At 44.1% G+C, this 26,747-nt stretch overlaps 1 protein-coding gene and 1 long non-coding RNA gene across 4 annotated transcripts in view; one reads left to right on the top strand and one right to left on the bottom strand.

Moving 5' to 3' along the window:
* Positions 1-26,747, top strand: part of LOC140410474 (CUB and sushi domain-containing protein 1-like) — a 3,392,839-nt gene that overhangs the window by 948,013 nt on the left and 2,418,079 nt on the right. The window lies entirely within an intron of this gene.
* LOC140410473 (uncharacterized) overlaps positions 11,138-26,747 on the bottom strand; it is a 178,467-nt gene continuing 162,857 nt past the window's right edge. For all 3 annotated transcript variants that reach the window (XR_011940657.1, XR_011940658.1, XR_011940659.1), the window contains 2 exons: positions 26,522-26,744; positions 11,138-12,363 (listed from right to left, as the gene is read on the bottom strand). This is a non-coding gene — a long non-coding RNA (uncharacterized lncRNA). The remainder of the gene's footprint in view (positions 12,364-26,521; positions 26,745-26,747) is intronic.

Below are 26,747 nucleotides of genomic sequence, written 5' to 3'. Positions count from 1 at the left end.
TCCTTCTCCATCATTTATCAGTATCAAGTGCTTCTAAGCCTGCTGCAAAGCAAAACTTCATCTATTCAAACTCAACAGTTGCTTTAATTGTAATCTGATAGGAGCATCCCATTCTTATGGTCATCCTGAATGAGTCACAGTTTTGTGCTAATTGTGAATTGTATATATTCCCATTTGGGGTTGGAAGAAATGCTAAGGCAAAACACATTATGTATATGTATTTTTAGTTTCTAACATTAAAAATTTGGCAAGTAATTTCAACTAAATCTAGCTGCATCTGATGATATTAGGGCTATAATTCAAGTCACAGAATGTTTAGCTTCATTTTTGAAATACTTTGACAATTTAAAAGCAAAGTAATTGCACGGCACAAGATTCTCAGGCAATAGAATCCATGGAAGAATCCATAGAATTCCTACAATGCAGAAAGAGGCCATTCAGCTCATTGTGTCTGCTCTGAACCTCCAAAAGTGCACTGTACCTCAGCAAAAAGCTCACTCCCCCACCCTATCTCAGTAACCCTGTGCATTGATCATGGCCAATCCATCTAACCTGAATATCCTCAGACTGTGGGAGGAAACCAGAGCACCGGGAGGAAACCCACACAGACATGGGAGAACGTGCAAACGCCACACAGAGAGTCACCCAAGGTCGGAATCGAACCCAGGACCCTGCGGCTATGACTTATCTTTCATTCTCTCATGCCACATTACAAATGTTTACCGCTTTCTATGTCTTTTAGCTTTGACAAAGGGTCATCTGGACTCGAAATGTTAGGTCTTTTCACTCCCGACAGATACTGCCAGACCTGCAGAGATTTTCCAGCATTTTCTCCTTGGTTTCAGATTCCATCATCCGCAATAATTTGCTTTTATTAAGTACCAAAGTGACAGGCCTTTGCTAATAGGATAGGATCTGGCCTCCATTCATTGCTCCTGGTGTGGCATTGCAGACAAGTTGGGAGGGATTCTCCGAGCCTCCGTGCCGAAATCGCGGGACGGAGAATGGGCGTCAAACCCGAGATCAGGTCCGATGCCGCTCCCCCGGTTCTCCAGTCCCCGGAAGATTGCCGGCAATTGCGTGTGTGCAGTCGACGCGGCACTGGTCGGAGGTCATTGAAAGAGGCCCCCGTGGCGATTCACCAAGTGCAGCTGGCCGAGTTCCCGCTGGCGTGGTTCTCTCATTGTTCTACCTGGCGGGCACTCAGCGTGGGGGCAGGGGGATCATTCACCGGGGGGCCTTCCAGGACAGCCAGGCTACTGATCGGGGGCCACCAATCCCCGGGTGCGCACAATCTGGGGGGGGGGGGGGGCGATGTTTTTGGTGCCGGTCCACGGTGTGGGTCGACCATGACGCACGGGGCGGCCGACACAGGCCGCCGTCTTGCGCATGCGCAGACCTACGACCGGAGGCACAGGGCCCCGCATCGGCAGCCGGAGCTGCTCTCAAAAATTGTGCTGTTCTGAGGTTCTCATTTCGTAATTCTATTTATTCACTCACTGAGAAATTCAAAGCAATGGGCTTGCTCATTGCATGTGACAATTTGCAAATTTTGAAGCAATAAAAGTTGCCTTCGAGAGAAGAAAAACCTGGTGGAGCCAGTACTCCAAGGCATTCTGCTTTATCTCTTGTCCTATTGTATAGGATCAAACTGTGATCTCCTGTTTCTGAAAACATATCCCTGGCTCAGGCCCAGCTTTATGTTGGGCAAGTGCTGGGTGCAGGACTTACAGCTTCCAGTCTGAATTGAAACATGTCTTAAATCAGGAGAGAGAAGCTGTGCAATGGTGCACATCTTAAATGCTTGTGGTAGCACATGTTTGCTGCAGAATTAAAAGGAGATTAAGTGGAAATTGCTGAATGCCCCTTTCTTCCAATTTGAAAGGCCAGCCCAAAAGCTCCAATGAGTGTTTCCATGGCTAATGTTTGAGACATGAAATACATGGAAGATGAAGCTGGAGACATTATGACACTTGCAATGATTATGTTATAGACCTAGGAAATCAGAGACCTGAGCTAATACTCTGAGGGATTGTGAATTCAAATCCCACCATGAAAATCTGAGAATCTGAATCCAAAAAAATAAGAAGAACTGAAATTTGCTGAAAAGTAAATTTGACCATGAAGCTGTCTTGAGGATCACTAAAATCCTTTGTAGGAGGTAACTTGCTGTCCTTACCTGGTTTGGTCTGCATGTGGCTCCAGTCCCACACTGATGTGGTTGATTGTTAACTGCCATGTGAAGTGGTCTAGCAAGTCACTCAATGATAGCATCACAAAGAACAAAGAAATGTACAGCACAGGAACAGGCGCTTTGGCCCTTCAAGCCTGTGCCGACCATGCTGCCCGTCTAAACTAAAATCTTCTGCACTTCCTGGGTCCGTATCCCTCTATTCCCATCCTATTCATGTATTTGTCAATATGTCCCTTAAACGTCACTATCGTCCCTTCTTCCACCACCTCCTCCAGCAGCGAGTTCCAGGCACCCACTACCCTCTGTGTAAAAAACTTGCCTCGTACATCTCCTCTAAACCTTGCCCCTCGCACCTTAAACCTATGCCCCCTAGTAATTGACCCCTCTACCCTGGTAAAAAGCCTCTGACTATCCACTCTATCTATGCCTCTCATAAATTTGTAGACCTCTATCAGGTCGCCCCCTCAACCTCCGTCGTTCCAGTGAGTACAAACCGAGTTTATTCAACCTCTCCTTATAGCTAATGCCCTCCATACCAGGCAACATCCTGGTAAATCTCTTCTGCACCCTCTCTAAAGCCTCCACATCCTTCTGATAGTGTGGCGACCAGAATTGAACACTCTACTCCAACTGCGGTCTAACTAAGGTTCTATACAGCTGCAACATGACTTGACAATTTTTATACTCAGTGCCCCGGCCAATGAAGGCAAGCATGCCGTATGCCTTCTTGACTACCTTCTCCACCTGTGTGGCCCCTTTCACTGACCTGTGGACGTGTACACCTAGATCTCTCTGACTGTCAATACTCTTGAGGTTCTACCATTCACTGTATATTCCCTACCTGTATTAGACCTTCCAAAATGCATTACCTCACATTTGTCCGGATTAAACTCCATCTGCCATCTCTCCGCCTAAGTCTCCAAACAATCTAAATCTTGCTGTATCCTCTGACAGTCCTCATCGCTATCCGCAATTCCACCAACCTTTCTGTCGTCTGCAAACTTACTAATCAGACCAGTTACTTTTTCCACCTTCTCACCTAGAAAAGAACACTAAGGCAGGGGTGGATTTTGCACCCTTGTTTTCGGGGGGGGGGCAGCATCGCTATGGGTGTCCCAAAATGCGGTTTATACTGGCGGATTTCCTGTTCCGATTGACCCGGTCCCCTGCCAATGACATAATGAATACATTTTAATATAATCATCAGACCTTTACGTCAGGTAGTTCCTCCCATTAGATTATCCATTCAATCAGCGCGAGGGCACACCCCATTCATTTAGAAATGGAGTTGCTGGAGGGGTGGGCCAACACAGCACTCCTACACATCCCGGGAATCGCCCTCTCAAAAATTATATTCTGTAATTTAAAAATTCCAAAATCAGATACACACTAGGCCCCAAGCCATTTGAATAAAGGTTGCTCAAGCCCTTGAGTTTGAATGGAACAAACGGCTTTCGAAATTTGGACTTGTGATTGATATATTTCTCCAGTTCAGTGCATCAGTCCGAGTAACAACTGATAACAAAGCTTGAGGGTGTAACCATGAAACTCCTTGCCAACTAGACTGGATCTACATGTCAGTTCTGAATTGAATTATTACTCTAAGCAAAAGTGGGTTTAAAAGTGTAAATTGCTTTATTCCATATGAAGAGGAATTGTACAAGCCATCAGTAAGTTCAATTGGTTCAACTTAAATTTGTGGTCTTATCAAGAATAAAGAACATAAAATGCTACCTCCACTCCAGCTGGAGTTATGTAATTTAGTGTAAATAAAATAAGACCTCCACAGGTGTGTCATGATATACACCAGTATATCATGGTGCAGACACACACACTGACGGACACACAGTGGGACCAATCAACACACACAACACCGCAGCCAATCACCAGTTAGGGCACACGCACTATAAAGACAGGGGGCATCAGAGTTCCCGCTCATTCGAGCTGCAGCTTCCGAGTAGGACAGAGCTCACAGCCTGCGGCACAGACATTCACCATGTGCTGAGTGCATCGACTGGTTAGGACAAGGCAAAGGTCTTTAGTTAAAGCTAGTATCGTGTTAACCCACAGTGAGAGTATGTTAAACTGTTAATGACTCAATAAAATAGTGTTGCACTATTTCAAGTGTTGGTGACCTGTATGTGTTCCACGGATCCAGAGCGCCCAACACAACAAGGTGGAAATAGTCTCTTTCTGTTGTCTATGTGCCTGGGCAGCTCTGTTTCTGAAAATTAGTCTTCTTGTCAATACTGCCAACCTGGTTTTTAAAAGTTCCTCACAAACAATCAAGATTAAAAGATTTTCCAAAGCCACGGTCAAAGATGCAGACATCCAGATAAGCTACCAATTCAATTATCGTCCAGGCTTTAGGTGAATGAGCTTCCCATTTAGCATATTAACTAACTTTGGCCTTTTAAAAAAGACAGACATGCACAGTGCTTTTACTGCCAGCATTGAAAAGAAAAATAGTCAGAAGGTCCAGAATGAGCAATCAATTTTCTTCATCCAGCTGCTGAATATTTTACAACATATAGATTTGGAAATTTCTTAAAGCTGCTGCCATAATTTTCTCAGAAACGCAGTGGAACATCCTCCCCATGTAAGCCAGATTTTCGCTGCACTTCTGGTGAAGAACAACTTCAAAGTCTGAACTTTACATGCAGAATGCAGGCCTGTGCCTGACCTGGAAGCGATATTCCGGTTGGCAGGGACGCGCAAGAGTCAGAAGTGCGCTGTCAACAAGCAAGCGGACAATTTAGTCCATTAAGCGGCCAATTGGCTGCAACTTTATGTGACCCGTGATGCACTATCAATTATGGCGAGACGAGAGTAGAGAGTAATCGAGGCTTTATTATGCAGAGATGTGGAGCCTCCCGCAGCTGCTGCTGAAATGGCTGCAGCTCGGAGAGCACACACATTTATACTCTGCCTACTGGGCGGAGCCAGCAGGCAGGGATCTACCCCTGTACCTGTAGTACAGGGGCCTTACCGTAATACCCTCGTATGCAGTATATACAATACAACAGTGGTGACTACCACAACCCGTCTGCTTTTACAGTTGGCGGGTGAGACGATTGGCCAGATGGCCTTTAGGTTTTAGCTGCAACCTCGATCCAGGGTGTGATGAACAATCAGGGCTGAAATAAAATTAAAACTGTGTCTGGGGCCTGATGTTTCTGTTTGAATGTGCTCTGTGAGGCCCATTGCAGTGATTTTCTGTCACTAATTATTCCTTTACAGGTCTGCAGTTCCCCGAGACAGCTCTGCAGCAGTTGTCCCCGTCAGGAAGAACATTGGAAGTGGAATCCCGCACCCTCCCTTATTTCCTCTTACTTCCCTCCCCAGCAATACTGAGCCTTTCTCATTTAGCTTTTAATGCTGGCAGCCTGTTAATTGGCCAGCAAGGGTGAAATCAAGTGACAAGGCCGATCGTGGCTGGAAGCATGTTTTGCACTTGCTTACAAGTGCACCGGAAACACGCGCCCATCGGATGAAAGATTTAGATTTCAGTATACTCATAGGGCGCAATCTTACCAAAAGTCCCTGAGTGAGCACATTCACCCGCTTATTTCCCTGCACTCGCAGTGCCGAGAAACACATGGCTATTTAACTCGACTCACTTTGAACAAGGGGCCTGAATGGGGAATGCGCGGCCAACCCGCACATAGCCCTGTTTTTTACAATGGGATGTTCTGCTCACCGGAACTCCCCATTGTAGCAAGAGATCGGGACACCATTTTTAAATGATGTCCTGATCTCTGAGGTCCCCAAATGATCCCTGACCTCCCCTCCCAGCCCAAATGCAATATAGGAGGGTCCCTGATCGTGCATGTGTACAAACATGCCACCCTGGTACCATGGTTGAAGAACTGCCTCCAGTTCTTGGCATTCCGAAGGCTTCAGCAAGTCAGGTGAATATTTTGTCGTCATTTTATGCTAACCCAGCTTGCCTTTGTGTCACCATCAGAGAGCACTGAGGAGGAATGTGGCCAAAGGGTTTCAAGCAACCATAATTCTACTATCCTCCTGATATTTTAGAGCTGGGGCTTATCTAACTGCATGTTAGAAATAGTACAGATACTTGCTCCATCTGGAACTGCAATCTGCCTATTATGTTATTTTGTTTTCAATTACGGTGTCAGAGACTGGCTAGATGGTAGCACAGAGATAATAATCCTACATGGGCAGGGCTTGTGCAGTTGTGCAAATAATTACAAATATTTGATAGAACTCTGCAACATTAATGATGAATTGCTCAAGCCTGCCCTTCCACACCTGGCTGTATTGTGAAGTAATCTACATTGCAGTTAATAGGGAATTCAACAAAGCTGCTTTCTTTATGCTACCTCAATCATCGCAATCAGGCCAAATAACAATTCAAAAACAGATAAAACATTAACATTTTTTTATCAGTTATTAAAATCAGGGTTCAGGATGCCATCAAGATTTTTTTTTAAATGGGAGGTAAGTCCAGTTGACTTGCCATGTGCCTGTTAGGTCAATGATGGTAGGAATTCTTGTGGCGCATTGGGTAGCATTATTGCCTCTCTGAGCCAGAAGCTCTGCGTTTGAGTCCAGTCGCAGGACTTGGTGGCCAAGGAATGTGAGTTTGTGGCTTGGCCAATCAGGTTGATTGTCAATCTGTGAATCCTTCCAACATGCCTATGCCAAGCGGTAAGAATGGGAGAGTTACCTGGTCATCCAGAAACGTGTGGTAGCTGCAACTGCCTGAAAGATTCCTCATGCAAGCTAGTGCCATGGGTTTGATGAACAACGCCCTCCTCGCTTCGAGGAAATGGTCAGGCGGAAGATAATAATGCCACCTTTGGTCTAAAATATTTGTCGATTGCGCAGATAAATTAAGACTGGGGAATTAAGAGCATTGAATAATTAGAAAGAATGAGTTAGGGGAAGAAAACGTTCTTGGAAAGTTTCCTTCAACACACTCTAGTGCAATGGTACACCTGGACTATTTCCTTTACCCCTACATTTGCTGCTCCTTTTGTAATTATTACCAGTGATTGCACAGACTTTTCTTCTTTGCTTCTTATTATTTTCCCTGATTGTAGCTCAGTCCTCCTTTATATTTTCTTTGTGCCTCATGGCACATACTCCTGTGACCTGCTGCAAGGATCGGGAGTTGCTTGCTTTCTGCGAAGCTGATCTCTACTTCTTGCGTTTTAGTTCACAGAATTGCCTTGGATCCAATTACCTTTGGTAGTGGAAGATGTAATCGAACACCAGCTCTAAATAAGACATATGATTAGATGTCTTCGTGTGACTAGGTGCAATGGAAAGAGGGGAATAAGAAAAACCTGCTTGGCCTGTCGAGCACATTATTTGCAACAAATTTATCACAGGCTGTTTCCAAGATATTTAATCTCCTAAGAAAAGTCAATAACCGACGAGATAAAGACTTTTTCGGCAAGGAATTTATTTCTGTGAAATTTCTCCCTCATCCCAAAGACAACCCAGTGAAACCGCATGATATCAATTTAATGTTGAAATCTGCATTATTCAATTCTTATCAATGGCGTCCCATTATTCCAACAACATACAGAAAAAATAGTGTTTCATCAGCTATGTTCAGACATATCCTTGAAACTTTCTACCCTTTCATTTGTTAATCCAGCTCATTTTAAAGGATTAAATCAACACAGCAAATAATTGTTTTTGATGGCTGTTATCCCATGTCTCTGGCTCGCTCTGGGAGGGGGAAAATCAAATTCAATTTCTAGCTTTGTTTTAGGCTTGCCTGCCATTTTACCCTTAAAATTAATTTGCAGTAGTTTATTAATCACAGATTAACCCGATACTGCTGAACAGAAGTCATTGAGGGGAGACATCCTTCCATCCAAGGTCACTGAAATGGGTACTTCAGCAATAATCTACTTGAACCTTAAGGATGACTGCCGCAGTGTGACTCACCACCTTCAGGAGAACCTAATGACACAATAGGAGCAGGGGTGGACCACATGGTGGGTTGTTTCGAGCAACACTGATGAATGTCTTAAACAGGCACTGATGAATGTCTTAATTAGCCTCCTTGCATTTGCCAGAAGGGTCCTAGAACACAGGTTTCCCGCTCTGAGATTGATCATGAGCCAGGCAGAGCTTGCACCGTTCAAGGTCTGGCTGTTTTTCTTTTGGCCTTATTGGCAGCCCAACCAGTGACTAAGAACAGGAGGCCACCAAAGACAGGTCAGTAAATTTGTTTTCACCCACCTGTTTCACTATTGTCCTTTAGGGACGGAAATCTGCCATCCTGACCTGGTCTGGCCTACATGTGACTCCAGATCCACAACAATGTGGTTGACTCTTAACTGCCCCCCCTCAAGGGCAATTAGGGATGGGCAATGAATGCTGGCCCAGCCAGCGACACCCACATCCCATGAACAAATTTTAAAAACTTCCCAAACCATGAGTATGTAGGAGCAGGAATATTCCTCCTCGACTCATGCAATACAGCAGGTGGCTTTCAGCTTGCACACTTCCTGCTTTAACCTCAGTACACCCAGTTCCACTCCTCCCTTTCTCTCTCTCTCTGGGCCTGACTGCTATGCTGCAGCTGTGGTTTGAGGACAAAGAGACCGTTGGACCAATTTCTTGAGATCCTGGGACCATCCTCTTCAGGGAATGTTGAGGATGTGTTGTTTGTTTCCTGCTTGTAGTCAGAGGCTAATCGATATCTCCTGTGTGAGTCTCCCTTGGAAGTTAAAATTCTCACTGCTGTTTGACTTAAATTGGATGCAATAGCGAATCATGAGATTTGAGAGAAGAGAAAAACATTGAGAATTCTCTGTCAGTGTACCAATAGTTTTACAGCACTCTTAACAATCAATTACAAGGTAGAATATGGATCCCAAACATGTGATTAACATCACCTCATCAAGTCACGATCTTCCTCCAAGGCTAAGGAATGATATTTGAAAAATATGCACAAGGAATAAAAGTGCAATAAATCTTGAGATACACAAGTAGTTAAAGTTAATACAATATATTCTTACAATAACTTGTGGGGGTGATCAAATGGTGGTCGATAGACAAGGGAGGCTTATTTTTTAAATAGCACTGAGAGTGGGGGAAATATAAAATGAAAATAGGAAATGCTCGGCAGATTCACCAGCTTCCAAACTCAGTTACAGGAAATGAGTTCAACTCAAAATATTGATTGCCTTATTCACTTTCCAAATGCCAATGGTCTTCTCTGTCCTTCCAGTATGTATTTTCTTAAAGCTCCATATGTAATAGTTGAAAGGTATAAGCTTCGTTAGAGGGTAGAAATATCGAAAGGGGTCAGAAAATGGCAGCAGCATTAGAAGAGTCCTTCATGTCTGACTTTGCAATTTGAGACAATGGACATTTAATTTAACCCGAGTAACCCAGAGAAGCTGGAGGAAATAAAGAGCATCTCGGTTCATATTTTCTAGAGTTTGGCAATTTCATTGAAGGTCATTAAACAATTTTGAATTCACTTGGATTTATGAAACAGCATTCAACAAAATTTCCACATATGTAACTCATAAAGGAATTAAAAGCGTGTGAGAATAATCGCAAGAAAGGCAACTGGATTGAAAAGCCGATTGGTAATAAAAAATAGATTGCCTTAAAACTGGGAGTGCAGCAGGTGTCATGGTCGCTTGGGGTCTGCAGCCACCACCTATGTTAAGGTCTCGATGTGGACCTCAAGGAATCTGTCTCTATGCTATCTTTGCTGAACAAGATATTGAGACTGACGAGGGTTCTGGTCAAACACAATTGCGTAAGGTTTATCACGAGCAACAACTATGTATGGCACTGCACAGACCTTGATCTAGTCTATGTGCTTACACTTGCATACGTTGATTAGGTATATGTGAAGTCTTAATGATACAGAGTCAGAGATAGTAATGAGCGACTGTGGTCAGGATCACTGGCAATAGTGAGCATCTTAAAGGTACATGTCATTGTCTGCATTAGCTGAGAAATGAACTACTTTAACCTTTGTTCTTGGCAATATTATTACATTGTGCCACAGTGGGTAATGCTTGTCAGGTACTAGAATTTGCTGCTGATAACAAATGACTAGTTTAAAGAAGATCAAAATCATTCAAAAGGACTGCATGGTATTACTGGCAGGAGTGGAAATTATCTATTGGTATTTAAGATGGATACATATTAGATGATGCACATTGGATCAGGAAACACTGATAGAGTCAATGGGTTCAAATTTGAGTGTAATTACAATTGGTTCACTGAAAATGCCTGTCATACAGGCTAATGTCAACAAAATGAAATCAAAGTCTAGGATTGATTGGAATTGCATTAAGTCAAAGCTTTTTTAGGACTCCTTGTTAAAGCTGCATTGGGAATATTAGATTGGCTGTGAACATTGGTGGTGGTATTCTGCTAGCACTTAACACAGTAATACCAAGTTTCCACTCACCATTATTTGAACAAAGGAGTTGACCTGTTTAAAAATACAATTACATTTTTCTTACAACAGACAACAGCAATTTCTGATTTGTTGCATCCAGTTTGAGTTCTTACAGCCACAAGGACATTGATGATAAATGTAGTCAAATGGGATGAGCTCATTTTGTTTGGCTTGCAATCAACTCCAAGGAAGTGAATGTTTCTGTCCCCAATCTGTCACTAGATCTTTTTGCTACACATTTTCCTTCAACCCAGCAGATGAACATGGCTGACTTGGTAGCATGGTTGAATTAATTGAATTTTTAAAATATCGGTTTAGATATACTACTCATTATGCGATTCTTTGGTGCTACTTCACAGAGAAAATTAAAGTAGACTGTATTTCCGCGTCTGACAGAGGGCCAATAAATCATCAAATATTAAGATTGATGTATGGTAGTACCTTTCTCAAGTTTTCGACATCACCTTTGGCTTGATATTGTAAAAGAGATTTCTTTGTCAAAGTAAAACTATTTCTTGAAAAGAAAATGATGAATCATGCATCAGTTTTTATTTAACTTGTGAAATTGGCTATACCTCAAAACATATACATTGACATATTGCAGAGGGTGATGATAATCATGGAAATACCATTCTTATCTGAACGGTGAGAGAGAAACTTGTAATCCTTTCAGTTTTCATATTCTGTGAAAGTTATTTGAAATTTTGAAACGGATCATAGAACTAAAATGTTTACATTGGAAAATAAGATGGTTGAAAGAGGACATGCTCCAAGTCTTCAGTATGCTGACAAGTGTGGAAATGTCCAAGTAAATAAGATACTTAATTCAACGTGAGTTAGCAAAACTCGAGGGAGCTAACAAATTAGAAGGAATCTTTTTCCACAGACTAGTACATATATGGTGCAGCCTTTTATGAAAAGCATCGAATGATGTGTGAACTAACTGCTTTGGGTACTGGACAAATATTTGGTTAATAATGAATACCGAGTCGGAAGAATTGATTTGGTTTTAAATGTGGAGATGGTTCATTTATGATGAATTTATTTCTCTCATCAATCTTCTCTCGCAATATTTGTTCGATCCCTTCTTCCCCTGTCTTTTCATTGGTCAACTATTTTCAAGGTTGCTGGACACCATCCATTACCATTCATTTTACTGTTCTTTGTGTCTGAGCCTTGGCGATAAGTGTCAGCAGGTTATTTGACTGTGAGGTGCATCACAAATCAGTACCATCCTTATCTTCAACTTCTGTATCTGCAAATCCTTAGCAGCGATCGCTGGATAGAGATCATTAGTGAAGACATTGGACAATTTTCCTTGTCCCAGCATGAGGGCACTGAGAGTAATGGTACTCTGCTGAGGTTTGAATCCTGACATGCCTTGTTGGTTGATACGCCTCAGCGATACACTGGATGAACCCACCAAGCCATCACTGAAGTCCTTGGTGAAATATTTCTCATGAAAACAAACATTTTAGTAAAGGTTCATTGCGTTTACAAATATCTTGAAACCTGCCAGAAGCATCTCAATCCCTTGTGTTGCATTATTATTTCATTAACTCATTGTATCAGAAATACTTCATCATATATTCCATATTCAGGACTTGCACTAAGTGCATTTTTGCAGAGTTCCTGGGGCTCGGAGAAATTGAAGAAAACCCAATTCATTTGAAAGAAGTCTGGAACTGTGGAAAAATCTTGTTGAATGCCTTAGCAAACTCAATTGCACTGAACTCCAAGGGAAAACAACACACTGTGGAAAAATATGTCACAAATTAATGGCATGCAAAACATAAAATTCTAATTTTAGCACAGGGCTCTGTATATAACCCTGACTCAATGAAACGAAGAAAAAAAAAAATCAGATCTAGCGCTAATTAAAATCAGCCCGCAACAGTAATAAGAGCTTGCCAGCTTAGCATTGTTCATTTGGGAGACCTAAATGAAGAACTGCAACATTCTATGTACCACTGGAAGAAAACCTAATTTGTTTAATGTGATCTACAGAATGCAATGGCAATAGTTATAGATGTGAATAACGTGAGCATTAACTCAGCTCTCGGAACTCCAGTGATACAGCTTTAGCTGTGGCCAATATTAGCTTAACACTTAAGAGAACTTTTATTGACTAAGTGAGCCAATAATTGGGTGGCATGATGGTGCAGTGGGTAGCACTGCTGCCTCACAGTGCCAGGAACCCGGTTTCAATTCTGGCCATGGATCACTACCTGTGTGGCGTCTGTACGTTCTCCCCGTGTCTGTCGATTTCCTCTGGGTGCTCTGGTTTCCTTACAAAGTCTAAAGATGTGCAGGTTAGATGGATTGGCCATAATTAAATTGCCCCTCTGTATCCATGGATGTGCAGGTTAGCTAATGGGTATGGGTGGAGTGGATGGGTATGGGTGGGGTGGATGGGGGAAATGGACATGGGTAGCGTACTCTTCCGAACGGTTGGTGCAGAATCGACTCTTTCTGCACTGTAGGGAATCAATGTTTAAATCTATGATCTATCGATATAACAAGGCTTCCAACTATTAGAAAATATGAGAAAATGGGCATGTTTTCAGCATTATTGTTTTTAATTCTTATTATGTATAGCGTTCCAAGGGCAGCACAGTGGCGCAATCGTTAGCAGTGCTGCCTCACGGCGCAGATTTGGCCGCCCATCAGGCCAAGGAGGTACCCAGAGGGAGACACAGCGATGGTCCGAGATGTACAGGCATTGTTGGTCAGAGATGACTGACATCATGTGCTGCAGGAGACCCCGTCTCACCAAGAAGATGGTGCGGAAACTTTGTGCCACCGGTCCATTCCAGGGGTCGAGTGGGGACATGTGCATCATTTTCCAAACTACAGCCCACATCTGCATCCATGAGGTCACGGATGCCCTTTATGCCCGGGCAGCTAACTATATCAACTTTGAGCTGGACCCAGGCCAGGGCAGCAGGATTCTCCGGCTTCACAGGGATGCCCCAGAACAGGAAGACTGAGTACTGGGCGAATGGTAAGATTCTTGGCAGTGTGGATGAGCAGAGAGATCTCGGTGTCCATGTACATAGATCCCTGAAAGTTGCCACCCAGGTTGAGAGGGTTGTTAAGAAGGCGTACGGAGTGTTGGCTTTTATTGGGAGAGGGATTGAGTTTAGGAGCCATGAGGTCATGTTGCAGCTATACAACACTCTGGTGCGGCCGCATTTGGAGTATTGCGTGCAATTCTGGTCGCCGCATTATAGGAACGATGTGGAAGCATTGGAAAGGGTGCAGAGGAGATTTACCAGAATGTTGCTTGGTATGGAGTGAAGATCTTATGAGGAAAGGCTGAGGGACTTGAGGCTGTTTTCGTTAGAGAGAAGAAGGTTAAGAAGTGACTTAATTGAGGCATGCAAGATGATCAGAGGATTGGATAGGGTGGACAGTGAGAGCCTTTTTCCTCGGATGGTGATGTCTAGCATGAGGGGGACATACCTTTAAATTGAAGGGAGATAGATATAAGACAGATGTCAGAGGTAGGTTCTTTACTCAGAGAGGAGGAAGGGCGCGGAATGCCCTGCCTGCAACAGTAGTGGACTCGCCAACACTAAGGACATTCAAATGGTCATTGGATAGACATATGGACAATAATGGAATAGTGTAAATGGGCTTTAGAGTGGTTTGACAGGTCGGCGCAACATCAAGGGCCGAAGGGCCTGTACTGCGCTGTAATGTTCTATGTTCTATCACAGACTGAGCCATGCCTTGGACACCAGGCGCTAACGTCATGCTCCAGGCTTTCCACTGCAGTCGCTACCCTAGCAGTGTTGGCCTCGGTGGCACACATTACCAATGCTGTCTCCTGCCCCCGTAACCTTTGGGACTCCTCCAATCGGCTATATACTAACCAGAGTGTCGCTGATCTCCCCTCCTAAATCTCATGGCCATGCCCCAGCATCTGCATCAGGTCTGGGATAACGTTGCCCAGAGGCTCAGCATCTGACTGGGACTCAGCTGGAGACCTCCGACTGCTGTTCACCTGGGTGTTCCTGCCTCCACCTGATGTGCACCAGCATTTATGTGTAGCTCACCAGATTGAGCCCAGAAGCCGGCCCACAAATGTCCTCCACTGAAGTGTATGTCTCTGCGCTGGTGGAAGGCGGGGATGATTGCTGTGACACACAAAGGTGTTTCCTCGGAGCTCTCCTCCAAGGTGTTTTCTTGGTGGCGGGTGGGGGAGGAGGGGGCCAACCCCAGATGGCCTGGCCCTGGATGGACCCAATCAGGTGAAGATCCTGCGAGAGAATGGACATGTGGCCAGTGTGAGAGAAGGATCATTTTGTCTGACATGAACAACTCATTTGAGGCAAGTCACCTGGGTGACAGGGTAGTGGTTCTCACCTCTGTGGCGCAGGCCCACCTCGCTGTCGGTGACTGCTCACCTAACCACGCAATCTCCAAGGCCTGTTCCTTATAGAGGGTGAGGGCTCTGATATCTGGGACTATGCCATCCGCCTGAGCCATTTCATCCCTATTATGGGCTAACATCTGCGGGGACAGAGGGGGCATTGTGAGCCGCACGTTTGGTGCATCGGGGGGGTGGGGAAGGGGTCAATGGCAGGTGGCATGGGCATGGATGGGTTGTGCTGGTGGGTGCCAGGGTGTAATGGGGCACAAAAGCAGTTATCATATGTGGGGAAGGTGTGAGATGCCAGCTGCTGACTTGTTGGATCGGGGGTGGGGGGCGTCAGAGGTCAGGGGGTGGCAGGCGGAACTGATGCCAGGGGCCCGGTGTTAAAATACCTTTGCAGCACAGTGGAGGTCATGGTCTTCTTCCTGCACTGTATTGCGGTCCCCCTGGTCACGTTGCCCAAACTGATGACCACTGTCACTGCCACCCAAGTGGCATTGGCGGCCCTGATGCTGGTCCTCCGGCCCGTCCGTGGGAACAGCATGTCTCGTCTCCCATCCCTCTGGCCAAGTTGGCATCCTTGAAGCGAGGAGAGGGTCTGTTGTGGTGCCATGCATGTGTGTTGACTTGGAGTGAGTTGTGGGGAAGCGTTTAAAAGTCATTCCCACTTGTTAGCGGAGATCTGCCCGGCGCGAGTAGACGTATCGGATGGCGAGACAGTTAGTGAAGCTCGTCGGGGTTCATTTTCGGGACTAAGTGCCATTAAACACAGGCCCCATCTCTCCGGCGTGGCCGTCAGCGAACATTGAGGAAGTCACACCCATAATGACACTCTGAATCTTTCCTGTTAAATCGCGCCCCGCATTTGCTGCTCTGCATTGGTCAAGATCTCAAAGTATACAGTCCGCAGTGATCTGTTGATTTCTTTCGACTTCATTCTTCAATATTTCAACACTACACATGGAATACATGCATTTCCTGTTTTCCTTTCTGTGTGCAGTTTGTTCCATTTGTCTGCATTTAAAATTTGTCTGGTCACTTCAGCTGATTCTGTAACATCTGAGCTGTCTCTACTAATTTGCCCGCATCCCTTGCATTTTAGTATCATCTGCAAATTTGACCAATTTGAAATAAAAAGGGGCAGGATTCTCCGACCCCCGCCGGGTCGGAGAATCGCTGGGGGGCAGCGTGAATACCGCCCCCGCCAGCCGCCGAATTCTCCAGCACTGAAAATTCGGCAGGGCCGGTTGGCTGCCCCCCCCCCCCCCCAGCGATTCTCCGGCCCGCGATGGGCTGAAGTCCCGCTGCTGTCATGCCAGTCCCGCCGGCGTGTTTCAAACCACCTACCTTACCGGCGGGACTAGCGGCGCGGGTGGGCTCCGGGGTCCTGGGGGGGACATGGGGCGATCTGGCCCAGGGGGGTTCCCCCACGGTGGCCTGGCCCGCGATCAGGGCCCACCGATCCGCGGGCGGGCCTGTGTCGTGGGGGCATTCTTTTCCTTCCGCCTCAGCACAGACTCCGCGATGGCCGACGCGTAAGGGACACCCCCCCCTGCGCATGTGCGGGGATGACGTCAGCAGCCGCTGACGCTCCTGCGCATGCGCGGACTTCCGCCGCCCGGCAAAGTCCTTTCAGCCCCGACTGGCGTGGCGCCAAAGGCCTTTGTCGCCAATCGGCGGCGCGCAAACCACTGTGGCGCGGGGCTATCCCCTTAAGGTGAAGGCTTGGCCCCTAAACCTTTGGGGCGGCCCGACGCCGGAGTGGTTCCCGCCACTCCATCCCACCGAGTCCCCCCGCCCCGCCGGGTAGGGGAGAATCCCGGCCAAGTTATTGATGTACAGGTATGGTCATAATAACATTCTCTGGGGCATTCTGTTTTATATGCCAATGATTTTAGGAGGTTGAAGTGTCAGCTCGTTGAGGTATTTAAAATGATAAAGACATTTGATAGGATAGATATAGTGAAGCCAAGTCCTCTAATGCACAAAGCTAGAATAAAGGTTTATAATTGTAAAATCGGAGTGTTTAATTGAAATTTTGGAAGTGAAATCAGGAAGCAATTTTTCTCACAAAGAGTAATGAAAAGCTTCAACTCCTTTTCTACAAAAGGCTGTGGATTCTTGGATGATTTACATTTTCAAGACGGAGATTAATTTTATTCAAAGTATCGAGGGATATTGGACCAAAGGTGGGTAAATGGGTTGAGGTAAAATTAGTCTTGATCCAGTTGAAAGGCTCAAGGGGCTGGATAGCCTACAACTGTTCCTGTCCTCAAATGAACAAGTGAAGGCGCAGGGTGATAGAGAGGGAAGAGAAAAGGAGGGAAGACAAAAGTCAAAGTGGAGCGAGAAGTGAAGTAAATCAAAATTATTTCAATCCGATGACACCAAAGCAAAAATTGATGGAAATTTGGGCATGGCGTTGTTATCATGGCTATGTCTGATTCAGAATTGATTTCATGGAAGCATCCAGCACAGAAAGACCATTCAGCCCTCCATGCCTGTGCTCACTCTTTGAAAGAACTGAAGTGCTTCGTCCCATATCACTGTTTTCTTGTCCGTAACCCTATACGTTCCTCATCTTTGTGTAACAGTCCACTTCCTCCTAAAATGATTAATGAAATCAACTTCTAACACCTTTATATACACACACAGTGTTCCAGAGTCCAACAAGCTGTTGAGTAAAATCATTTCTCATCTTTCATCGCGCTATTTTACGAATGATTTTGAATCCACAGTTTCTGGTTATTGACTCAATGGACAGAGGGAATAGTTCTTCCCTATTTAATCTATCAAAACCTCTCATCATCTTGAAAACCCGGGTTAGGTAATTTCTTAATCTTGTCTCTTCCAAGGTGAACAGTCCTAACTTTTCCAACTTCATTTCAGAACTGAAATCTCTCACTGCTGGTAACATCTCAGTAACCTTTACTCTTTCATCGGTCTTTACACTTTTCCTGAAGTGTGGTGCCCTGAAGTGTCCAGAATACTCCAATTGAGACCAAAACAGTGATTCTGAAAGTTCCAGCATGACCTCTTTGCTTTTATGTTCTGTTCCTCTCTTCATAAACCTAAGTAATCCAGACACTTTATTAACCACCTTATCACTTGCCCTGATACCTTTAAGGTTTGGGTATGTGGAGAACAAAAGTCTGAGAAGCTCACCTACACTTTTCAAAATCATACCCTTATAGTTTACTGTATATATAAAAATATATAATGATTTACATATACCTGTACTACATATCCCTTAAATGTCTCTGAATATTATTTAATTATACATGTCCTATTGATATTTGTAATGTACGGATTTGGGCTGTTACTTGTAGAGGTTAAATTTTCCTTTCCATCCATACCAGTGTGACATTTCAGAAGCCTACCTCAACTATTTATTTGAGCTTTAAGCTTTGTGCATATCCCAACTGGAAACAGACCAGGCTCATCTCACTTAGGGCCATTCACGTAAGAGAGAGGAGATGTTCACCCTGTTTCTCTCAACTGGATGGGAATCTTGTTGTCAGATGTGAAAGAGCAAAGTGTGAAACTCTGCTAAGACCTTCTCCCCAAACTGTTATAGTTATTGAATTTAATGACAAATAAAGGGAGAATTTCTTGACACAGACCATGATTAATAATGACGCTAACATGATGTTGTTGATAATGTCCTTTAGCTGTCTTCTGAGAAATATGTCCTTTAGGTGAGGACCTTGAGATGATTGTAATCACTAAGGAGGCAGTATTGGGCAAGCTAATGGGGCTAAAGGTAGACAAGTCTCCTGGCCCTTATGGCATGCATCCCAGAGTGTTAAAAGAGATGGCTAGGGAAATTGTAAACGCACTCGTGATAATTTATCAAAATTCACTAGACTCTGGGGTGGTCCCAGCGGATTGGAAAGTAGCAAACGTGACACCACTGTTTAAAAAAGGAGGTCGGCAGAAAGCGGGTAATTATAGGCCGGTAAGCTTAACTTCGGTTGTAGGGAAAATGCTGGAATCTATCATTAAGGAGGAAATAGCGGGGCATCTGGAGGGAAATTGTCCCATTGGGCAGACGCAGCGTGGGTTCATAAAGGGTTGGTCGTGTCTGACTAATTTGATAGAATTATTTGAGGACGTTACCAGTGCAGTAGATAACGGGGAGCCAATGGATGTGGTATATCTGGATTTCCAGAAAGCTTTTGACAAGGTGCCACACAAAAGGTTGCTGCATAAACTAAAGATGCATGGCATTGAGGGTAAAGTGGTAGCTTGGGTAGAGGATTGGTTAACTAACAGAAAGCAGAGAGTGGGGATAAATGGGTGTTTCTCTGATTGGCAACCTGTAACTAGTGGGGTCCCTCAAGGATCAGTGTTGGGCCCACAGTTGTTCACAATTTACAAAGATGATTTGGAGTTGGGGACCAAGTGCAATGTGGCAAAGTTTGCAGACGACACTAAGATGAGTGGTAAAGCAAAAAGTGCAGAGGATACCGGAAGTCTGCAGAAGGATTTGGATAGGTTAGGTGAATGGGCTAGGGTCTGGCAGATGGAATTCAATGTTGCCAAGTGTGAGGCTATCCATTTTGGGAGGAATAACAGCAGGATGGATTATTATTTAAACGGTAAGATGTTAAAACATGCTGCTGTGCAGAGGGACCTGGGTGTGCTGGTGCACGAGTCGCAAAAAGTTGGTGTGCAGGTGCAACAGGTGATTAAGAAGGCTAATCGAGTTTTGTTTTTCATTGCTAGAGGGATGGAGTTCAAGACTAGGGAAGTTATGCTGCAATTGTATAAGGTGTTGGTGAGGCCACATCTGGAGTATTGTGTTCAGTTTTGGTCTCCTTACCTGAGAAAGGACATATTGGCACTGGAGGGAGTGCAGAGGAGATTCACTAGGTTGATCCCAGAGTTGAGGGGATTAGATTATGACGAGAGGTTGAGTAGACTGGGACTGTACTCATTGGAGTTTAGAAGGATGCGGGGGAGATCTTATTGAAACATATAAAATTATGAAGGGAATAGATAGGATAGATGTGGGCAGGTTGTTTCCACTGGTCGGGGAAAGCAGAACTAGGGGGCATAGCCTCAAAATAAGGGGAAGTAGATTTAGGACCGGGTTTAGGAGGAACTTCTTCACCCAAAGGGTTGTGAATCTCTGGAATTCCTTGCCCAGTGAAGCAGTTGAGGCTCCTTCTTTAAACGTTTTTAAGAAAAAGATAGATACCTTTCTAAAGAATAAAGGGATTCGGGGATATGGTATACGGGCCGGAGAGTGGAGCTGAGTCCACAAAGATCAGCCATGATCTCATTGAATGGCGGAGCAGGTTCGAGGGGCCAGATGGCCTACTCCTGTTCCTAGTTCTTATGTTCTTATGTTCTTAGCTGTCTTCTGAGAGGCCTCTCCAACAATGTACCATGGATCAAAATAGATTAATGCCCAATTTTGGGTCTGTAAACAGTGATGTGCTGACACTGTACATCCCAAAGCCAACCGGAAATTAGCATATATTTGCCTGAGCTGTCAGCGTCTGTTCCACATCCACAGACTGCTTGAAGTAGGATGAAGGGAAGACCTAGGAGATGAGGGTCGGGTTTGGAATGACAAGCAGTGGGGGAGGGGGGTGGGGGGGGGGGGGGGCACAATCATGTCAGGAATGTGGGGGAAATGCTACCACAGCAAGTAATTCTGAAGGTAAGGGCTGCTAAAGTGTCCAGAGTGGTCTGCTCTGCTTATGGATAGTCAATTTCCACAAAGGGACATCCAATTTAAAAAAAAAAAATTTTTATGTGGCCAAATAACCTACCCTGCACATCCTTGGGTTGTGGGGGTGAAACCCACGCAGAAACGGGGAGAATGTGCAAATTCCACACAAACAGGATCCGGGGGCGGGATCGAACCCGAGTCCGCAGCGCTGTAGGCAGCAGTGCTAATCATTGCGCCACCATGCCGCCCACAAAGGGGACCTACAAAGATGCTAAGCTCTTCATTAAAGAACTTGCACTACTAAGTTTATTATTATTGTATCTGCTTTACAAATGTAAAACAGACTCAATACACAACCAGTTCTGTGTGCTTGGTCATACTAATCCAATACACCATGGGCTAAATGGCCTGCAGCACAAAGCTATCAATGGGCAAAAAGTGGCAGAAAGTTCAAGTGGTATGGATCACTTCCTGCTGCTGACAATTGTTTTTCAGTTAACCTATCATCAGTGTGATTAGCATTGCTGCCTCACAGTGCCAGGGACCCGGGTTCAACTCTGAGTGACTGTGTGGAGTGAGCACATTTCCCCCCGTGTCTGCGTGGGTTTCCTCCGGGTTCTCTAGCTTACTGCCACACTACAAAGATGTGAAGATTACGTGGGTTGGCTATGCTAAAATTGCCCTCTAGTGTCCATCGGATGTGCAGTTAGGTTATGGTTTACAAGGATAGGGCTGGATGGACGGGGGGAGTGGATATGGGTGGAGTGCTCTTTCGAAGGGTTAGTGCAGACTCGCTGGGCCGAATGGCTCCCTTCTGCACTATAGGGATTTGATTGTTCTATCAGTTCAGTTGCACAACACTGGGGTGATCTGCCTCGAACTTTCATTTTAGAATTGAAAAAGGCTGCAAGGCAGTTGACTGAACCGTTTCTAAGTTTGTAGTGTTGTTTAAGAAGCCAATTGCCGTACCCTCTTGACAATGTGGCTGGCACACAACAGGACTCTGCCCACGCATTGATGTGTTCCACCTTCCTCTTGACTTGTGAAGCTGAAGAACTGCTGGTATAATTTTAATACTACTGCCCTGCCCTGCATTGTAGTAGGTCCTTACATTGGGGCACAATACAGTCAGCATTAGATGCCATTTCACCATTGTTAAATGCCCCTTAAATGCAGAAGTTGACAGACAATGTATCAATGGTAAATACACTTTTTAAAAAGGTTCACACAAATATGCTATTAAGAGAAGGGAATTAAGAGTCAATACATAGATCATGCATTTAAGTTCTGTTACATAGCTTGAAATTTTCAGCAATGGGCATAAATTTTTATGGTACGTTGTTAAAAACAGTGCCTTTATCGTCAGAGAAATAATAAATCCATGTCTGCAGTAAACTAGAATGGTTTTCAAAGCTTTCTGTGACAAATAATTTACAGTTAATTTGTTCCTGTTCAGTAATGACTAAGATGTTAAAAGGCATATTATTCAAAAGATTGTTTCTGTCAATGGGGTACAGTTTAGGAGGAAGAGGAGTGAGGCTATCAATAATGACATAGTCTTTAATACAATTTACACCACGGACCAAGGTATTTGGTTAACAAAACTATGACAATATTTTGACCTGCATGAGACTTTGCCAACCTTAAATTAAACCGAGTCATGGACTTTCTCATAAGAGGAAATATTTTCTCTATATCGACCCTGTCAAGCATCTTGATCATTTTAAAGACTTCCATCAGAACACGTCTTCTCTTTTCGAGAAAAATTAACTTTTCAGTATTTTCTGATAGATGCATCCTTTCAATTCTGGGAACATCCTTGTCAATCATTCTCATACATTATCCAATGCTTCTATATCATCTGTGCACGGTGCTGTGGCATTTAACCAAAGCTTCTATACACGTTGAACATAACATCAGTTTTTTAAATCTGTTCCTCTCAAAATGACTCCCCAGTTTCTTGTTTGCACTTTGTAGGCCTTTGTTAATGTGTGTTTCTACTTTTAATGATCTGAGTTTAAACTCCGAACACCCCTTTGTATCTCTACCCCTTTTAGACTTGTTTTCCAAGAAGTAGTCAACTCGTTTTCCCTCGCACTAAATGCACCAGCTCATACAGCTCAGTCTATTAAAATTGATTTGCCAATTACCTGCCCAACCTACACGTTTACTAATGTTGTCGCAGCCTTCCTCCGAATAATCCACAAATTTATGATTTATGTTGTTTTCAGATTTTGAAGTTGTACTTTTGAATCCCGAGTCCAAATCCCTAATCTGAACAGTGATCCTCGTTCTGATCTCCGAGGAGCAGTGCTTAGTTTAGCATTTATGACCCAAGTTGCATTCTTGCTTTCAGCTCCAGGCTGCAAGGGAATACGATTTTGCAGCAGGAAGGTTAAAAGGCTCACCTTCACTTCATCCATTCACAAATAAATTAGCCAGAAAGAATTTCAAAAGCACCTCATAAATGTGTTACAATTTAAATCTATTTCCTGTCGCCTCACCACCCCCACCAATCTTCCTCACCCCATCAAACCCCAATCTTTCTCACATCAGCATCCTCCTCAAACCCTCACCCATCAGTTCCTCACACATCCATCTCCACCCCACAACCCCCATAATTCCTCACACCCCTCCCCATATTCCTCACCTCAACACCACATCAGCCCTTTATCCCCTCAACCTCACATCACCCCTGCACTCCCTAATCCCTTCGTCACCCTCAACCCCTCATCACCTTCATCTCCTCAGCCCATCATTTCCGCTTCAACTCCCTCTATTCATCCCTCAACCCCATCACTTCCGAGGCCCATCCCCCTCAATCTCTCGCTGCCCTCACCCCCTCAACAGGCAATCACTCCCTCACCTTCCCTCAACCTCTTCATACTCCATCTCATATACCGTTCTCACTCCCAATTTCCCTCACAGACCTCAGGCCAACCCCCTTCACTCCCTCACCCTCTTCACACAGCCCTCTCCACTACCTTCTCATCACCCATTCCTCTCTGGACAGTTATAGCCCTCACCTTTTCACTCCCTTATCTACATCCTATAATGTTGTAACCACTGTAGAATCAACCTTCTGGATGTATGCATTTTTATATTTAAAATTTATAAAGACTTTCTAACTAATAGGACTGCTACACTTTTACTTACATTGAAGCCACCGGTAGTCCAGGAAATATATTGATGAGAATCCTAATAACTCATATTTTTGTGGTACCTATCATTAACTAGCCTAAACCTCACTCAAGTGGTAAGGTTGGTGACCAAGCAAGTTATAATAGCGAAAGTTAGAAAATGTGGTCTCAGACTCTGTCAAGGAGGTGAGGTTTGAATCTTCTTAAAGTTGAGAGAGATGTATTAAAGCAAAAAACACTCAGCATAAAAATTTCAAAGGGACTTTCAGTAGGCCCGATGACCTCAATCATGGGGAAGCATAGGCACAGATACATAGTCAAAAAAAATAAGAGCTGCAAAGGGACTTTGCATTTGAAACAAATAGTAGAGGAAGTTGGAATGACGCCAGGGAATAATTCAAAGATGAGGAAGAAAATTATGAAATTAAATTGTTGGGGGACAAGAAATCTGGGGAGGTTGGTGTGGATGGAGTGGATGATGGAGGTAGGTTTGTGAAGTTGCATTGCCATGCTGCTGTGAACGAGATGCAGTTTTATTGAGTGGAATCAGGAGGATAACAAGCAGAAAATACAGGACATCATGGAGGATGTTTCCATTGATGGTAAACAAGAGGTACGATGATAGTTGAGGTGGAGGGGAGCGATCTCAGCAATAGACTGGATAACTGTTTTGAAGTTCAGTTCAAGGTTGAACGTATGAACAGAAGTTGACAATTCAGGCCGTTGAGCCTTTCCCGTCACCCAGTGAAACCACAACCAGTCTTTGCCTTTCCAAGGTTCCTTCAATTCTGGACACTTTTATGTTTGCTGAAATATTTATGTTTGGAACCTTATGAAATGCCTTCTGGAAGTCCACGTAGATAAAATCCAAAGATATTTTCCTATCCATAATATTTTGGCTGCCTTAAGAATGTACCCCGATTAATCAGGTATGATCTACGTTTCACAAACCTATCCTGATTTTCTTTGATAGCTCATTCTTATCCAAGTGTGCTCAGTCACTCTGACATGATCATAGAATCATAAAATTTACAGTGCAGAAGGAAGCCATTCAGCTAATCAACTCTGCACCGGCGCTTGGGAAGAGCACCCTACTGAAGCCCACGCCTCCACCTTATCCCCGTAACCCAGTAACTCCACCTAACATTTTTGGATACTAAGGGCAATTTAGCATGGCCAATCCACCAAACCGGCACATCTTTGGACTGTGGGAGGAAACCGGTGCACCCGGAGGAAACCCACGCAGACGCAGGGAGAACGTGCAGACTCTGCACTGACAGTGATCCAAGCCAGGAATTGAACCTGGCACCCTGGAGCTGTGAAGCAGCAGTGCTAACCACTGTGCTACCATGCCACCCCAATGATGATAGGTTCTAATACCTTCCTCACTGTAAACTACAGGTCTGTATTTCTCTGTTTTCCCTTTCCTTCACTTCTGAAGTCAGGACTGACATTTTCAATTTTCCAGTTCAAAAAAACAATTCTCAAATCGAGAGAGCTTTGAAAGATCATGACAAATATATCAGCAAATTCCTCTCCTAGTGGCTTTAATTGCCTGGAGTGGAAATTATCAGTTCTGGAGGTATATTTAAGTGACATTATTTTCTCCATTACCATTATCTTACTGATAATAATTCCAATAAAGTCCTCTCCAGGTTTACCTTTGGCTTCTATACGTGTCTACAGTGAAAACGGATGAACAATTAAATTAACAATTCTCTAATTTCTTGATTATCCATCACAATCTTGTGGTGTAATGTATAGTGTCCCTACCTTTGAGACAGAGGTACCGGATTGAAGTTCCACTCCAGGATCTTATGGCCATGGAAGGTGCCAATATGCCTATCGCAGGCAGTAACTGCCAGCCATGTTTGATGCAGAGTGGTGCACCTGAATCTATAATGTCATGTGCGAGTATCTTGAAGAAAGGGGTGTTTATCGAATAGCTGTAGTGGGTGTACCTTTAAGAAATGTGTGTTTGTCAGATAGCTGCAGTGATATCAGAGAGTGGGTGGAGCTGGCTGTCTGTCTTTCACTTTTGTTTTTGAGCAGGCAGCTACAGTGTGTTTTAGTTTTGTTTTGAGAGCTGGATAGCTGCAGGAAAAACAAGCATAAGCACCCTGTATAAGGATCTCGCTGAAATCTAAAGACTGTCTCCAGATCATCTGGATGATTTCAAAGTGATATCTGCTCTCAGTAGAGAATTTAAACCTGATCTCTGTGTTTAAAAAGGGTCTTTTGTCTTATGGATGTTGCAAGGAAAGATTAAGGGTTACTTATAGAATATTGTATCTGTGGGGATGATTGGTGTTGATAGTTGTTAAGATATTTACTGCGGGTTTATAAAGTGCTAACTGGTTTCATAAATAAACATTGTTTTAATTTAAAAGTATTTTAGCCCTCTGTTGCACCACACCTGTAAAGTAGGTCCCTATGCTCCCCATAACCACAATCTATTAAACGTTGTGGGTCAGGTGAACTCCATGATACACTTTGGGGTTCTCTAAGCCCTGGCCCATAACAATAACCACTGGTAACAGTGTGTTCCAGGAAAAGCTAACCATGGAGGCAGAAGCACATGCTTGGTCAGATTCATATGTCAGTAGAACTGAAAAGCTTCATTGAGGTTTCACTTGCTTTTGTCTTTAATGTGCCCATATTCTTTTTAATCGCTTGATTTCTTTGAATATACTTAGAAAAAAAATACCTTTACTCTGATATCGCTTGAAGTTTTGTTCCTCTTTCCTTTGTGAACCTGATTACTTTCTTTGTCTGCATTTGTTACTTTCAATGCTTCACTGCTGGTTTGCTGCTTTTCCTTGTGATAGGATGCCTAAATTGAATAGGTGTGGATTAACATGGGTGGCTGAAATTGGTGTATGATGTGCCATATTTTGGGTCAAAGTGCATTTGGATGTCTTCCAGTTTTACTG

Source organism: Scyliorhinus torazame, chromosome 4 (genome assembly GCF_047496885.1).
Source record: "Scyliorhinus torazame isolate Kashiwa2021f chromosome 4, sScyTor2.1, whole genome shotgun sequence".
Taxonomy (NCBI): domain Eukaryota; kingdom Metazoa; phylum Chordata; class Chondrichthyes; order Carcharhiniformes; family Scyliorhinidae; genus Scyliorhinus; species Scyliorhinus torazame.
The sequence above is the reverse complement of the archived record's forward strand: the minus strand, read 5'-3'. Positions and strand labels throughout refer to the sequence as shown.